The 14940-nt window shown below is 42.1% G+C and overlaps 1 long non-coding RNA gene across 1 annotated transcript; it reads right to left on the minus strand.

Moving 5' to 3' along the window:
• Positions 1–887: 887 nt before the first annotated feature.
• Positions 888–13373, minus strand: LOC308298319. The gene is made up of 4 exons (XR_013962698.1): positions 13248–13373; positions 11614–11697; positions 9652–9716; positions 888–1659 (listed from the first exon to the last, which is right to left on the minus strand). It is a non-coding gene; the product is annotated as an uncharacterized lncRNA (long non-coding RNA).
• Positions 13374–14940: the final 1567 nt, after the last annotated feature.

A 14940-nucleotide genomic window follows, 5' to 3' on the forward strand; every position in this document is an offset into this window, starting at 1 on the left:
TGCCTGACTGCAAAGGAGACTTGGAGCTTGAATGTTTAGAGCTCGATGGTCCAGTGTCACTTTCATCCTCGCTATTCAATTTGGATGATACAATGCCTGACTGCAAAGGAGACTTGGAGCTTGAATGTTTAGAGCTCGATGGTCCAGTGTCACTTTCATCCTCGCTAGTCAGATGGGGTGATGGAGAATTTGTCTGTTCAAATGTTACAGGCATGAAATCGAACTGCATTCTGTCAATCGCTATGGAATGCAAGGATTGATTTAGCTCTTCAATCTTAGCAATCAGATCATCCAAGTGAGTGAAAGTCATCATGACACATTTTCCTCCTCTCCATCGAGGCAAAGGTAGGCCATCAGCACTTCTGGCATGGGAGTCAAACAGTCCATATCTTCCAGACCTGTCTCTAAAGACAGCAATGGTGTATGGTGATACTGTCAGCAGTGCATAATTGACATCTACAGACAGGCACTGAAGTCTATTCTGTAGATTCAACCACCAATTGCGTCGGTGAGTTTCTCCGTCATTTCTCATGTAGCCCATCTCTACATTATATTTAGTCACGGAGTACTTCTTGCGTTGTGTTTGAACAGTCAGGGGTATTTCTTCCATACTCAAAAAGTTGGAGTTGAACAGTTTGTCTTTCTTTAGTTTTGTTATGGTCCTTTTGTACAGCCGGTCTCCCTTGTCCAATATCTTATCGAGATCATTACGCTTAATGTCACGACCTTCATGTTGGTGTGCCAAAAATGTCAGGGCCATGCATGTGCACTGCTTATTCCTTGACATATAGGAAAAGGAAAGATCATTCTGGCTTTTGGATGCCCGCACAGATATCACAGAGGGTGCTGGGATGTCACTCTGTTGTACAGGGTCATCGTTGGAAAGGTCCATGGCTTCTACAACAGATATCAGCAAGGGTGCTGGGATGTCGGTCTGTTGTACAAGGTCATCTTTGGAAAGGTCCATGGCTTCCACAACAGATATCACCGAGGGTGCTGGGATGTCGGTCTGTTGTACAGGGTCATTGTTGGAATGGTCCATGGCTTCCGCACTGCTGTGCGGTTCCTCAACTTCACACTGTGCATGTTGTTGAGACGTTTGTGCCAAATTGTCCATGACCGGGCTAAATATTTGTTTCCCTTCATCAACTTCCATGCAGTTGTATTCTGGGGATTTTGAATGTTTGGTGGCCCATCTATTCTTTGCAGCAATAGATCTCTTCTTCCGCTGAGGCATGATGTCGCAATGCAATGTGATATCTAGCTATGAACTTGTTTATGATTTATTCCAAACCTATCCACGCGATTCCACGCGAATGTGCTGTAGAATTATGTATGGGACACTTCCGGAGAACACGTTGCGTCGCAGATGCAACCGTTGTGAGCTTGTAGATGTGGCAGTGGAACTGCCGCACACCTTCTGCGCAATGGGACGTTGGATATATAAACAATATAACTGACTTCACTCTAAACAAATCAACTTACCGTTAAATATGAAGACACTAATGGAGCTCTTCAGATCTGATGAACACTAGTACAAAATAAAGAAATAAATAAACATACCTTGGCTTGCAGTAGTCGCAGACTGGGTAGTCGGTCAGTCAACCACCGCCGTGTCGACGAATAGAGCAGGATAAGTCCGCGCCAGTGCACCCACAGCTGAAAATAATTTTTAAAATACAGTATTTTAGACACATAAGTTAAACTGAAGACACATTATTGCTGCACATCAGGGTTTTCCAATGGCCAAATTATGTGAAGAATACCAAGCCTCAACATTGCACAACCTGTGAACAGATTGGGGCTTGGGGGCAACGTTCCTGCTACTGCAATGACAGATGTGCAGATACTAGTGTTGTTACTTCTTAGTTAGAACAAAATCTGTTGGGTAATACAAGCAAAAATGTTTTGCAGAGATCCGTCTTAGGGATGGCCAACCAGTAACCACCATCAGCTAATGATATATATTTATGGGTCAATTTAGAACCCCTAAAAACTTAGGTGAGGATTTTGCAAGGTATTTTTAGAATCTACGTCAGTCCTAAATGGGTGAAGCAACATACGATATACTGTTATGTTTTTGTAATTGCTCCTTAAACACTGAGAATAGATGGACCTCAAGACAATGTCCATTTGACAACATTAATACAGGGATTGACGCCAACAATTGCCCGACTGCCCAGGGTAGGTAAATAAAATGGTTGGCCAGTTGAAGTTTGCTACCAGGTTGTCCGACCGGGTAGGTGCCCATTTTAAGTAACATAATGTGAGATTGTTTCTTTCGCCTACTTATTCTTATTCTGTATATTTTTAATCTAATAAATCATTAAAACCGCTGTGTTGCAAGCCTTGAGGTTTGAGAAATAATAGTCACCTATTGGCTGTGAGAGTGTTTTACTGTGCATTCCGATTAGACTAGACACTCAGTAGTATATCCGGGAGGAAATGTATGAGCAGACTTAAACATTCGTAATGCGTCATGGATAGACGTGTTGTGAGCTTGTAGATCTGCTATTTTTGAGGCAACACCACACTCAGTAGTATATCCGGGAGGAAATGTATGAGCAGACTTAAACATTCGTAATGCGTCATGGATAGACGTGTTGTGAGCTTGTAGATCTGCTATTTTTGAGGCAACACCGTTTTATGGCTGAACTGAGCATATCATTATGTTGGTTGAAGTAGAGTCCGAGTGAACCTTGTATCTTTCCATAAGCGAGTCAACTCAATATTTTAGTTCATTTAACTTCCTTGCATCCTTTATTCGTTAAAAAGCAGTGTTGTATTGGTGATTGTTTGGGGGTCGTTGTGTTAATGTTTGACACGCATCTCGCTAAAACTGGAGTTAGCAGACCATTATGCACTGAGACTCATTCCAATGTTAACTCATTTAGTGCCACCCCTTTCACCACTAGAGGGCGCCCAGTGGCCAGAGAAAATCCCATAGAGATATGCTGGTATATGCAGAAGCCCTGCAGCCATGACTTGCCTGAACACTTTCCTTTGTGCATGACTGCATGTACAGGAAGAGGATGAAGTTAGCTTGAAGTTAGCTATTGGCTACCAAGCATTTTAGAAGCCTTATTTTCGTCAACTTAGCCATGATTAAACCTTGCACACCTCATGCATGGGAAAAAAACAGAGAAGAATGAGCTCTGAAAAATCCAATGCAATCCAGAGTGGATTTGTGCAGTTTGTTCACAGCTTTCAAACAAAAAAATCCGATTGGAAATCTGTTCAGGCATTCTTGAGATAATCGCCCTTATGTTTTACATGTAATGTAAACAAAAATGGCTGCCCTGTATGTTAGATGGGGTTGTATGGGGGTGGAACATGCAAAATCGTGATTGAAATCATGTTCACCAGATTTGATGGGGTCCAAAAAAAAAAAAAAAAATTCAAAAAAAATGTTTTCAAAAAAAAAAAAAAAATTTTTTTTTTTTTTTTTTTTTATATCCCGAACTTGTTCGGGATAGGCACCCTGTGATACGATCATATATCCCGAACTAATTCGGGATAGGCACTCAATGAGTTAATGCAGGCTGGTGTGAAGTGACTCGACCCCAATACAACTACAGGCTAAGATGCGTTATGACCAGTAAGACTCCCTAATCGGGAGATAAGCAAATAGGGCAAAAATGTGTTTTTCCCAAATCTTCTTGATCCATGTTGATGACATGAGTGTAGACATGCTGTGTAGTGATATTCGTGATTTTAGGGCAAAAACTGTAGGAGCAGTGTCCAAAAATGTGTTTGAAAAATCGGTCTGAAGGTGGCGCTAGAATAGGGCCATGTGAGAAATGAGGGATGGGGTCTCCGCGTTGCCTTGGCGGACGAATAGGTACCGGCCCTGGCTCTCCCGGACGCTCCTAGCCCGAGTTACGGTATTTTATGTGCGCTGCAGTGGCAGGGGGTCCTCCACTGGGGGCGCCACCACTTTTGCATCCGTTCTGGAGCAGCAGGAGTCGGTGGTCCCCGGGAATTCCCCGTGAGCAGCCCCGTTGGGGTGGTCATTTGGTCATTTTTGCACATTTGGTAATTTTTTACATCTGGGGGTCCCCCAGGGACCTGGGGGTCCCTGGGGCTCCGGGGGTCCTTGGAGGTTGTAGTTTGGCAGTCAAGGAGTGTGTGTGCAAAATGTGGCATGGATGGGGGCAACGGTTGTGGAGATATGAGCAGGGCAAAAGTGTGACGGACTGACTGACGGACAGACAGCCCGTGGAGGTTTTGGTAGTAAATGCGACCTACGGTCGCAATTACATGTTATAATGTAAAGGCTTCATCAGATTATCTCTAAACATGTGGCATAGCTTGCGACCATATAATGCTGAATGCTTGTACATTTATTGGATAAGCATATTAAAGACAAAGTTGAATTGTGAAGCATGACATCACCGCAAGAGCTTCTGTCCAGAATGTCCTTCTAAACTGTGGATGTAAAACTGTTGTAAAACCCGCGGCTGCTACCCTGGACCCAATCTAAGTTGTTAAACTACAGTAATAAACCCAGCAATAGTAAGTAAAGTACTTACACACTGTTGTGACTGACTGACTGACTGACTGACTGACTGACTGATGACACACACAACACACACACACACACACACACACACACACACACACACACACACACACACACACACACACACACCTCAGTGTGAAGGAATGGTGCCCTCTGCTGGACAAAATATGTCATTGCCACTTCCATTCACCAGTCCACAGAAGCCAGGTTTTTATTTATTTATTTTTATATTGGCGGGAAATTTCACCGATACCGATATAAACCGATATGCCCAAATAAGGCCATATCGGTCGCTCACTAATTCATACTGCAGGTCAAATGTCGGAAATAACAGATCTACAAGCTCAAAAAGCATTGCATTAGCCCAGAATTGTCAGACAACATTTCCATGATAAATTAAAGGGAAACCATGCTCTACATAGTAAAACACAGGCCACATGTACAAAATAGCAGATCTACAAGCTCAAAAAGCATTGCATTAGCCCATAGTTGTCAGCCAACCTTTCCATGGTAAATTATACGCCCATACAGTATATAGGCATATATGGAGATCAGGTTATAAACAGAGCATATGGGACTAATCGACATCAAAATCAGCAGTGGCCAATAGATATGGACATGCCAAAAGATGGATGGGTACAACAGGTAATTTAACAAAGCCCCTGACATTATGACTCAGACATATGGGTTGGATCGGCTGTGAGACGTGTGAAACAAACCTCTAGTACATGAAGTTAGTCCTCTGCATCTACATATCCTAGCTGGCGGATTGCACTCTGGGAGCAGTTCAAGTTGGCCAACCGGTAACCACTATCAGCTTATGGTGATATACATGTATGATTCAATTTAGATCCCCTGAAAACTCAAGTCGGGATTTACAAGGCGATTTTAGAATCAACCTTAAGCCTAAATGGGTGAAGTGACATAGAATATACTGTATGTATTGGTAATGGCTGCTTAAACATTGACACCGAAATGGACCACGAGACAATTTCCATTTGCCACATTTACATAGTTACTGTACATCTGAAATTGGTTATTTTGAACCAGAATATTCTGGGCCATGGCTTTTGGCCTGGCAGAGACAACCATTTGCTAGTGTGTGTGTGTGTGTGTGTGTGTGTGTGTGTGTGTGTGTGTGTGTGTGTGTGTGTGTGTGTGTGTACAGTAATAGTGCAACTCATAATAATTCAAGAATCAATGATTTACCATTTCATTATAAAGTCCATTATAAAGTCTGTTTGAATGCAATGCTGACTTATGACAGCAGCCAGTTGTTGTCTACATACAAGCTCAATTCATACTACAGGTCACATGTCCAAAATAGCAGATCTACAAGCTCAAAAAGCGTTCCATTAGGCCAGAGTTGTCAGCCAACTTTTCCATGGTAAATTAAAGGGAAACCATGTTCTACATCTGTGCTACTCAACCCGCAGGCCGCATGTGTCCCTTTCCGCATACTACAGGTCACATGTCCAAAATAGCAGATCTACAAGCTCAAAAAGCGTTCCATTAGGCCGGAGTTGTCAGCCAACTTTTCCATGGTAAATCTTCTACATCTGTGCTACTCAACCCGCGGGCCGCATGCGTCCCTTTCCGCATGTCTGTGCGGCCCGTCATGATCATCAAAATATGATTTTTCTAAGCCTGTCAAAGTTAAGGCGCGATTAATGCGGTGATGTTTGAGCCTCGGTGCACTCTGTAGGTTAAGGATACAAATCAGGAAGTGAATGCAGTCAATGCACAAAGCACAGCAGTGACAGCAGGGCGAGATGCGGCTACACTTGACTAGAGCTAAGCTAAACACGACAGTCAGACAGACAAATCTGCAGAGATTTTGCAGCAGACAACCACAGTCGGGCTCACTGGAGACTGGACGCATCGTGCGATAATGAACGGTCGCGTCCGTCATGTTTCAGGCTAATGAAGACGTAGCCCTTGTCTGTGCTTGTCTCTGCCTCCATGGCTCCGCCGTTATTGAAAAAATAAAGTCTACAGATTGCAGCAGCCAGGGAACTATGTTTATTGTACCACAATCTCCTACAACAAGGTGTTGTGTTTTACAAAGCTCAAAGCATCAAACTGTTTACAAGTGTACAGTACAACAGAGGCTGACTTGAGTTATTTTTCCATACAACTCTCTTCACTCAAAATAGCCGATCCACAAGTTATTTTTCCATACAACTACTCTCTTCATCAAAAATAGCCGATCTACAAGCTCACAACACAGACAATAGTACCATTACTGACATTGCTGAATATAAAAATGTTTTATATTGCTAATAAGCAAAGTAAAAGGGAATCTTTTGGAAACTTTATGGGTTTGTAACTCAGTAAATAAATGGAACCAAATGGACCTGTTCCATTTGTACTCTAGTATATTACCATTTAACATAAATTGGGGTCCCAGTGATATAAATATAATTAAATGGGTGTCTGTAGCCTAGTGTATTTAGAAATCATGGCTCACATTAGCCAAATTGCAAAATAAATATAAGATAAGGCTAACATTTTGAAAATAGCCGATCTACAAGCTCACAGCGCGCAAACAAATTTTATTGAGGACTCAAACCTTTTCTGGGACCCATTTGAATGACCACCTGTGGGTCCCGGGACCCATTACATTGAAAACCTAGTAACATCACTGGACCCTCCAGAAAAACTTGATTCTGTGATCACAGAGACTTGGGTGTCAAACAACGACCTCTAGATTAAATGTGCATCTCTGCATCTGCACATCCTAGCTAACGGAGTGCACTTAATAGTTTGGGATTGTGTATGTTGTTCAGCAACCCCTCAACACCTAAGACCACAGGCAGGGTATAAACTGGGGACCTAAAACTCACATCTATATAATGCTTTTAAAATTGAACTAATAATTGTGATGGAAGGTCGCAGTATGACCATGAGAATTGTTGCACCTTGTGTCAGTCAGTCAGTACGTTTTTTTTTTTCACAATCTATGGTTCTATGGGTTTGTGTGTGGTTCTATGTGTTTGTTGCTCTGACATCACGCTCTGGCTTGATATCCCTTTTATGCCCATATAGTTGACAATGTGCTGTCATGCCCATATATGGGCATTCACACTTGCAATTAGACCACTTGTTAGACCAGCTGTCCACAAACACATGGATGGAGATGGTGAAAACATATTCTGGGCCATGGCTTTTGGCCTGGCGGAGCCAACCATTTGCTCAAATGTCTGCTTGAACAGTAAGTAGGCTAATGCAGATGTATTTGCCAGCGGTACAAATTCAAAATAAGTCCGGAATCAACCATTTACTTTCAAAATGTGTTTGTAATCGACTGCCTGAACAGTAATGCTTTGTCTGCTTGAATATTTACATTTACAAGCTCGATTCATGTGCGATTTGCATGTCCAAAATGGCAGATCTACAACCTCAAAAAGTGCCGCATTAGCCCAGAGTTGTCAGCCAATAAAATAGCCGATCTACAAGCGTATAACGCCTCGCGCTGCGAGGCTTTGTAAGCTTGTAGATCGGCTATTTTTGGCTAATGTTGTACTTGAATAGGGATGCTAGGGGGTTCAAGTGGTTAACGCAAAACACATGATCCTATCACACAAAGATTTGGTGGCCCCCTGTAGTAACTCTGAGGACCCCTAGGGGTCCCAGGCCTCCTGTTGAAGACTCCTGCTCTAGTACATGAAATCAGTTCTCTGCTTTACGGTTAATAGTGTGGGGGTCAGCAGCAATGACTGCCTGTCTACAATTCTTGCTGCCTAAGCTGAGCATTTTTTTATTAAGAACAACTTAATGACTCGCTGTCGAAAAAAGAAAACCAAGGCAAATAGGCAGATCTGCAAGCTCACAACAAGGCTTTCAAATTTCCATCTGCTTTAACCCCATGACAGTATGACAGCGCTAGTACAGGGTCTTCAACGTTTTGAGGCTTTGTAAGCTTGTAGATCGGCTATTTTTGGCTAATGTTGTACTTGAATAGGGATGCTAGGGGGTTCAAGTGGTTAACGCAAAACACATGATCCTATCACACAAAGATTTGGTGGCCCCCTGTAGTAACTCTGAGGACCCCTAGGGGTCCCAGGCCTCCTGTTGAAGACTCCTGCTCTAGTACATGAAATCAGTTCTCTGCTTTACGGTTAATAGTGTGGGGGTCAGCAGCAATGACTGCCTGTCTACAATTCTTGCTGCCTAAGCTGAGCATTTTTTTATTAAGAACAACTTAATGACTCGCTGTCGAAAAAAGAAAACCAAGGCAAATAGGCAGATCTGCAAGCTCACAACAAGGCTTTCAAATTTCCATCTGCTTTAACCCCATGACAGTATGACAGCGCTAGTACAGGGTCTTCAACGTTTTCAGGCCAGGGACCCCTTAGCTGAGAGAGAGATGAAGCAAGTACCACAACTACATATTGTATAAAATTGTGTTGCAGAATAAAACTGTTCACAGATTTCTTAGACAGCTCAGACTTGTTTGACAGCACTGTCATCCTATTGTATATTTTCAGGCATTTAACCACTTGAACCGTCAAATACTTTAATCTGCTCTTTTTTCCCACTACAAACCTTGCCAAAAATAGCCGATCTACAAGCGTATAACGCCTCACGCTGCGAGGCTTTGTAAGCTTGTAGATCGGCTATTTTTGGCTAATGTTGTACTTGAATAGGGATGCTAGGGGGTTCAAGTGGTTAACGCAAAACACATGATCCTATCACACAAAGATTTGGTGGCCCCCTGTAGTAACTCTGAGGACCCCCTAGGGGTCCCAGGCCTCCTGTTGAAGACTCCTGCTCTAGTACATGAAATCAGTTCTCTGCTTTACGGTTAATAGTGTGGGGGTCAGCAGCAATGACTGCCTGTCTACAATTCTTGCTGCCTAAGCTGAGCATTTTTTTATTAAGAACAACTTAATGACTCGCTGTCGAAAAAAGAAATACGTCTATGTTCAGTTTTGTGTCTGTCTAACTGTTGTTCTAACAACAGCCGTTTCTCATTCTAGTGTTGTATTGAACATAAGACTATACTCAATACTCACTCTTGTGCCTCAATAGATGGACCCCAAGATAATTTCCATTTGCCATATGACATAGTTAAGATTTGAAATGGTCAAGTTTGAACATGTGTGAAATTGGTTATTTTATCATACCTTGCAGAAGTCAGGTAACCCTCTGGTCAGGAGTCAACCAATGGAACAGGATCGGTCACCCACAGCTGAAAAATGATTTAGAAAACACTGTATTTTAGACACATCAAATTGAAACCAAAGACACTTTGATGTACATACTAACATACTCTGTTAGTACCATTAACCAAGAGGTTGTTCTTCTGCCTCGTGGGATTGTGCATGTTTGCACAAGATCAGTAGGAGTTATGTCAAAAGAAGTGATATGAAGAAACCAGCCTTCTGGTGGTGCTCTAAGGCGGTGGTTCTCAACCTTTTCAGGCCGTGACCCCCAAAATAATCATAATTAACTGGGGACCCCCCACCCTGACAAGCACTTTGTATATTGTGAAAATAGCCAATCTACATGCTGTGAGCATGTAGATCAGCTATTTTCACAATTTCTGTCTCTAATATTTGACAATTTGGCCAACGTTTAATTTGACATTTTAGGAGTATTAAAAAGTCATTAAATTGTCACTTTAGAAATGTGCAGATACCCTCTATTCCCTTAAACTTTGGTTTGTTTACTGTTGAGTGAGAAAACAATGCTGCACATTCAGTTAATCAGCTAGAGACCCCCCAAAATAATTTGGGGATCCCCCTGGGGGTCCCGGCACACAGGTTGAGAACCACGGGCCTATGTGAAACATTTGGGGCAGTGGGAAACAGTCATGTATCATGTTGTGGTTCTGTTATGGCATCTATGGAGTGTGTGCACGGTTTCATGTTGATCGGTACCAGAGATTAGCAGTCCACAGACACATGGATGGACAGGGTGCAAAAAATATTCTCTGCCAGGCCAAACATTTGCTCAAATATTTGATTGTGACAGTCAGTTAAAACAGTAAGCTAATGCAAATGGATTTGCCAGTGGTACAACTGAAAGTCAAAAGAGGTCAATAATTTACAAAATTTGTTTGTAAGGGCCTTTGCACACAGGAGCATAGCATTTTTTTCCGTTAGCCAATGAGTTTTTACCGCAATGCAGATTTATGACAGCAGCCAGTTGTTGTCTACATAAAAGCTCAATTCGTACAGTGGTTCGCATTTTCAAAATAGCAGATCTACAAGCTCAAAATGCCTTGTATGAACCTGGAGTTGTCAGCGCGGCGTTGTGTGCTTGTAGATCGGCTGTTTTCACTAGTTTTGTGCGACAGAGGTTACTGCCTGCAGTAATGATATTGTAGTGATTATGTGGTGAGGAAAACGTTGAGATAATAGCCATTTTGGTTAGAAATGACTGAAAATAACTTTGTACTAAATATTTTAAGTGTCCAAATATTATCAAATGATCTTGCGGCACCCCTGGACTGCCGTTGCGGTGCCCCGTCACCCACTTTGAAAACCCCTGCTCTACACACTAAAATCCACTGTTGTGCATGCTGGGATGCTGACAGAACCCTCGCTAAAAGCCCCCGGACAAAAATCCACTCGTCCTAGACAGTTTGCCCTCCTGGCCCCCAAACTGTGGAATAAACTCCCTGTCGCACTTAGAACTACAGACTCACTCCCTAGCTTCCGCTGTGGACTGAAGACTCACCTCTTCAGACTCCACCTAAATCCCATAGCACTACTGTAACACTCCCCTTCCCTCAATGACCAATGACCATACATGAAGCTAGATAGCATTTATTTTAGGTTTTACAAGTTTTTAATTTAATTAGGTGCGTGGTCTAACTATGTTATTGTTTTTTAGCATGTATTATATTGCTGTATTGTTGTTAATGTACTGACATATTATCTTGTACTTATTATAGTGATGTGTATTACCTGCGTATTGTAAGTCGCTTTGGATTAAAAGGGTCTGCTAAATGCCTAAACTGTAAAGCGTAAACTAAACTGTGCATGCACATTTCTCATGGATGAGTTGATCTGCAGAGACAGGGAGATCGCGGTTACATCTGAACAGTTTGATTTGCATCAGGTTGGTCCAGTTAAACACACCTTGCAGTGTCCGTCTGGGATGGTCCACCCGTCAACAACAGCTGTGTCCAGTAGTCCACCAAAAGAACAGAACACCGGTCACAGCTGAAAATAATTTCAAACATACTGATTGTTAGAAACAAAGTTAAACTATAGATACTTATGTTATTGATTTACATACTGACATTTATTGTTATGCACATGTGTCAGATATGATGACAGAAATGTACAATTAACAAGGTAATGACATACTGTTTATAGAATGCTGAGACAGCCTAGTGCATGATCACAGGCAAACTACCTAGCAAAACCTAGCATCAATCTAAACCAGGGGTCTTCAACGTTGTCAGGCCAAGGACCCCTTAGTTGAGAGAGAGATGAAACAGGGACCCCCACAACCTTATCATAGATTCCATATAGTGTCATTGTTTGACAACACGATTGTCAGTGTATTTTGGATTCATGTCAAGTTGTGTTTACAGATATTTAACCACTTGATCCGTCAATACTTAATAAACTTGACCTTTCTCTCTGCACTTAGCCTGCTCTTTTTCCCCTCTACACCAAACCTCTTTGCTAAAAAATAGCTGATCTACAAGCTCACAACGCCTCGCAGCGCGAGGCATTGTGGAGCTTGTATATCTGCTATTTTTTGGCTAAAGTTCTCAGAATATGGACATTAGGGTTCAAGTGGTTAAGATTCTATCACACAAAGATTTGGAGGACCCCCTGTTGTAACTCTGAGGAACCCCTAGGGGTCCCGGACCCCCTGTTGAAGACCCCTGATCTAAACAATATAATATAGTTTCATACTGGAGTAATGTTTGCATGCTTTAAAAAGGCATTGTGGAGCTTGTATATCTGCTATTTTTGGGTAAAGTTCTCAGAATATGGACATTAGGGTTCAAGTGGTTAAGATTCTATCACACAAAGATTTGGAGGACCCCCTGTAGTAACTCTGAGGAACCCCTAGGGGTCCTGGACCCCCTGTTGAAGACCCCTGATCTAAACCATATAATATAGTTTCATACTGGAGTAATGTTTGCATGCTTTAAAAATAACAAAGCATTATAATATGCATGCCATTTTAAAATGTGTATAATGCATTGTGCTGCAGTGTGCCCTTAGACATTAAGTGGTTAAATGACGCACGCACACACGCACACGCGCACACGCACACACACACACACACACACACACACACACACACACACACAACGTGCATACACAGGGATACGCACGTGGTTTTTGTTTGCATTGTCAAATTATTTTAATTTGAAAATTGAACGGGATGTTCAATGTTTTTGTGAGTTAAGCCAACTAACCAACAATGGTCGTGTTAAGTTACACAGGTTTGTTCTGGGCGGAAACGGTGCTGTCTTTCACAATAAAACACCACCAGCCTTCAGTTAGCTCGTTAGCTCGTAGCCTTCAAATTATAAAAGTAGCCTACTTTTTCAGCCAATTTCAATGGCAAACGCGGGTACTCAGCCCGGGGCAGGACTCAACTTTATAACGAACTAGAAAGCTAACCTAACGTTAGCATCGATCATACGACAACAAAGCCATTTTGCTTTCAACATGGCCGGTAGCTAACGATAGCTTAAACACGACGTCGTAGAAAACAAAGGATCGTGTTACGTAAAGTTAATTACCTGAGTGTTGCGAGGTCCTGCAGGGGGGAAAAAGATGAGATAAAAAGTGTAACAATGTCAAAATAAATCAATGGAATCGCTGGAAAATAGCAGCTACAGCTCTCGAGTAACAACCAGTCACCAGCGTGTCGTAAAGCAGACTGAGGGGGCGTACACAGGCGTGCTATTGGACATGCCCAGGACATGCCCTGACAAGCCCCCTAAAGCCAGAGCTGTAATTGGACAGAACACCAGAAGCCGCTTCCTGGAAAACACACACACACACACACACATGTGCACTGTTTAAAACATGAAAAAGTATTTGTATTTTACTTGTCCAATTTCCAATACTTTTACTTCTAATAACTCCACTACTTCTCGGATCCAAATATTGTACTTTTACTCCACTACAATTATTTGAAAACTTTAGTTACTAGTTACTTTGCTGCATAAAATAAACCATAATATTATAAAACATACATGAACCACTTAAGCCCTATTTGAGCTTGTACTTTTACTTTTGGTACTTTGTACCTTTAATTTTTATGCCAACACTTTCATACTTTTACTCAAGTACATTTTGAATTCTGGACTTTTACTTGTAACGGAGTGCTTCTACATTGCTAAAGTGGGCGGAGTTAAGGCCCGATTTTACTGCGTTGTCATAACCGACAAGATCAATTGATACTTTTACTCAAGTAAAAAGATTTGAGTACGTTTTCAACCATCAACGTTTATCTATCAACAAAAACAACAACAACAAAAACAACAACAACAACAACAACATTAGTATTCACGCAATTTGTGTGCACCCCAAAGAAACTATTAACCACGTTATCGTTTGTAATGACTTGATTTTATAGGTGGGACGTTCGCGAACGAATCGAATCTTTTGAACGGCTCTTTGAAGTGAACGATGGGATCCGGTTGGCGCAATAGGTGGGACGTTCGTGAACGAATCGAATCTTTTGAACGGCTCTTTGAAGTGAACGATGGGATCCGGTTGGCGCAATCGGTGGGACGTTCGCGAACGAATCGAATCTTTTGAACGGCTCTTTGAAGTGAACGATGGGATCCGGTTGGCGCAATCGGTGGGACGTTCGCGAACGAATCGAATCTTTTGAACGGCTCTTTGAAGTGAACGATGGGATCCGGTTGGCGCAATCGGTGGGACGTTCGCGAACGAATCGAATCTTTTGAACGGCTCTTTGAAGTGAACGATGGGATCCGGTTGGCGCAATAGGTGGGACGTTCGCGAACGAATCGAATCTTTTGAACGGCTCTTTGAAGTGAACGATGGATCCGGTTGGCGCAGTAGAGAGCCGTTCATTTGGGGAAGAGACGCCCCCCCCCCCCCCAAATTCAACATCTCCTTGTACTCCACTGAGTAGCCTACTGACTGAGTAGGCCTACAGTGATTGAGTGAGAGAGGAGCCAAATGAGCCAGTCTTTTGAACGTCTGAGCCATAAATCCCACCTCTACTTGATTTGATCTGGAAGGGATTTAATCATAGAGTTATTTAATAGATAGGCTACAACTGAGCCCGTGGACTTCGGGTCTGTGATTGGCTAACCAATAAATAGCCATTGAATTATAAAAAAAAAAAAAAAAAAAAAAGCTTTTTTTATTTATGATTAAACAGACTTTTTATTTTATTTTGTCACTTTCACAAATCGTATGCTGTATATTAGCATTTTTATGGTGTATCTATTC

This window comes from Nannobrachium achirus, assembly GCF_963921795.1.
Source record: "Nannobrachium achirus genome assembly, chromosome: 14".
Taxonomy (NCBI): domain Eukaryota; kingdom Metazoa; phylum Chordata; class Actinopteri; order Myctophiformes; family Myctophidae; genus Nannobrachium; species Nannobrachium achirus.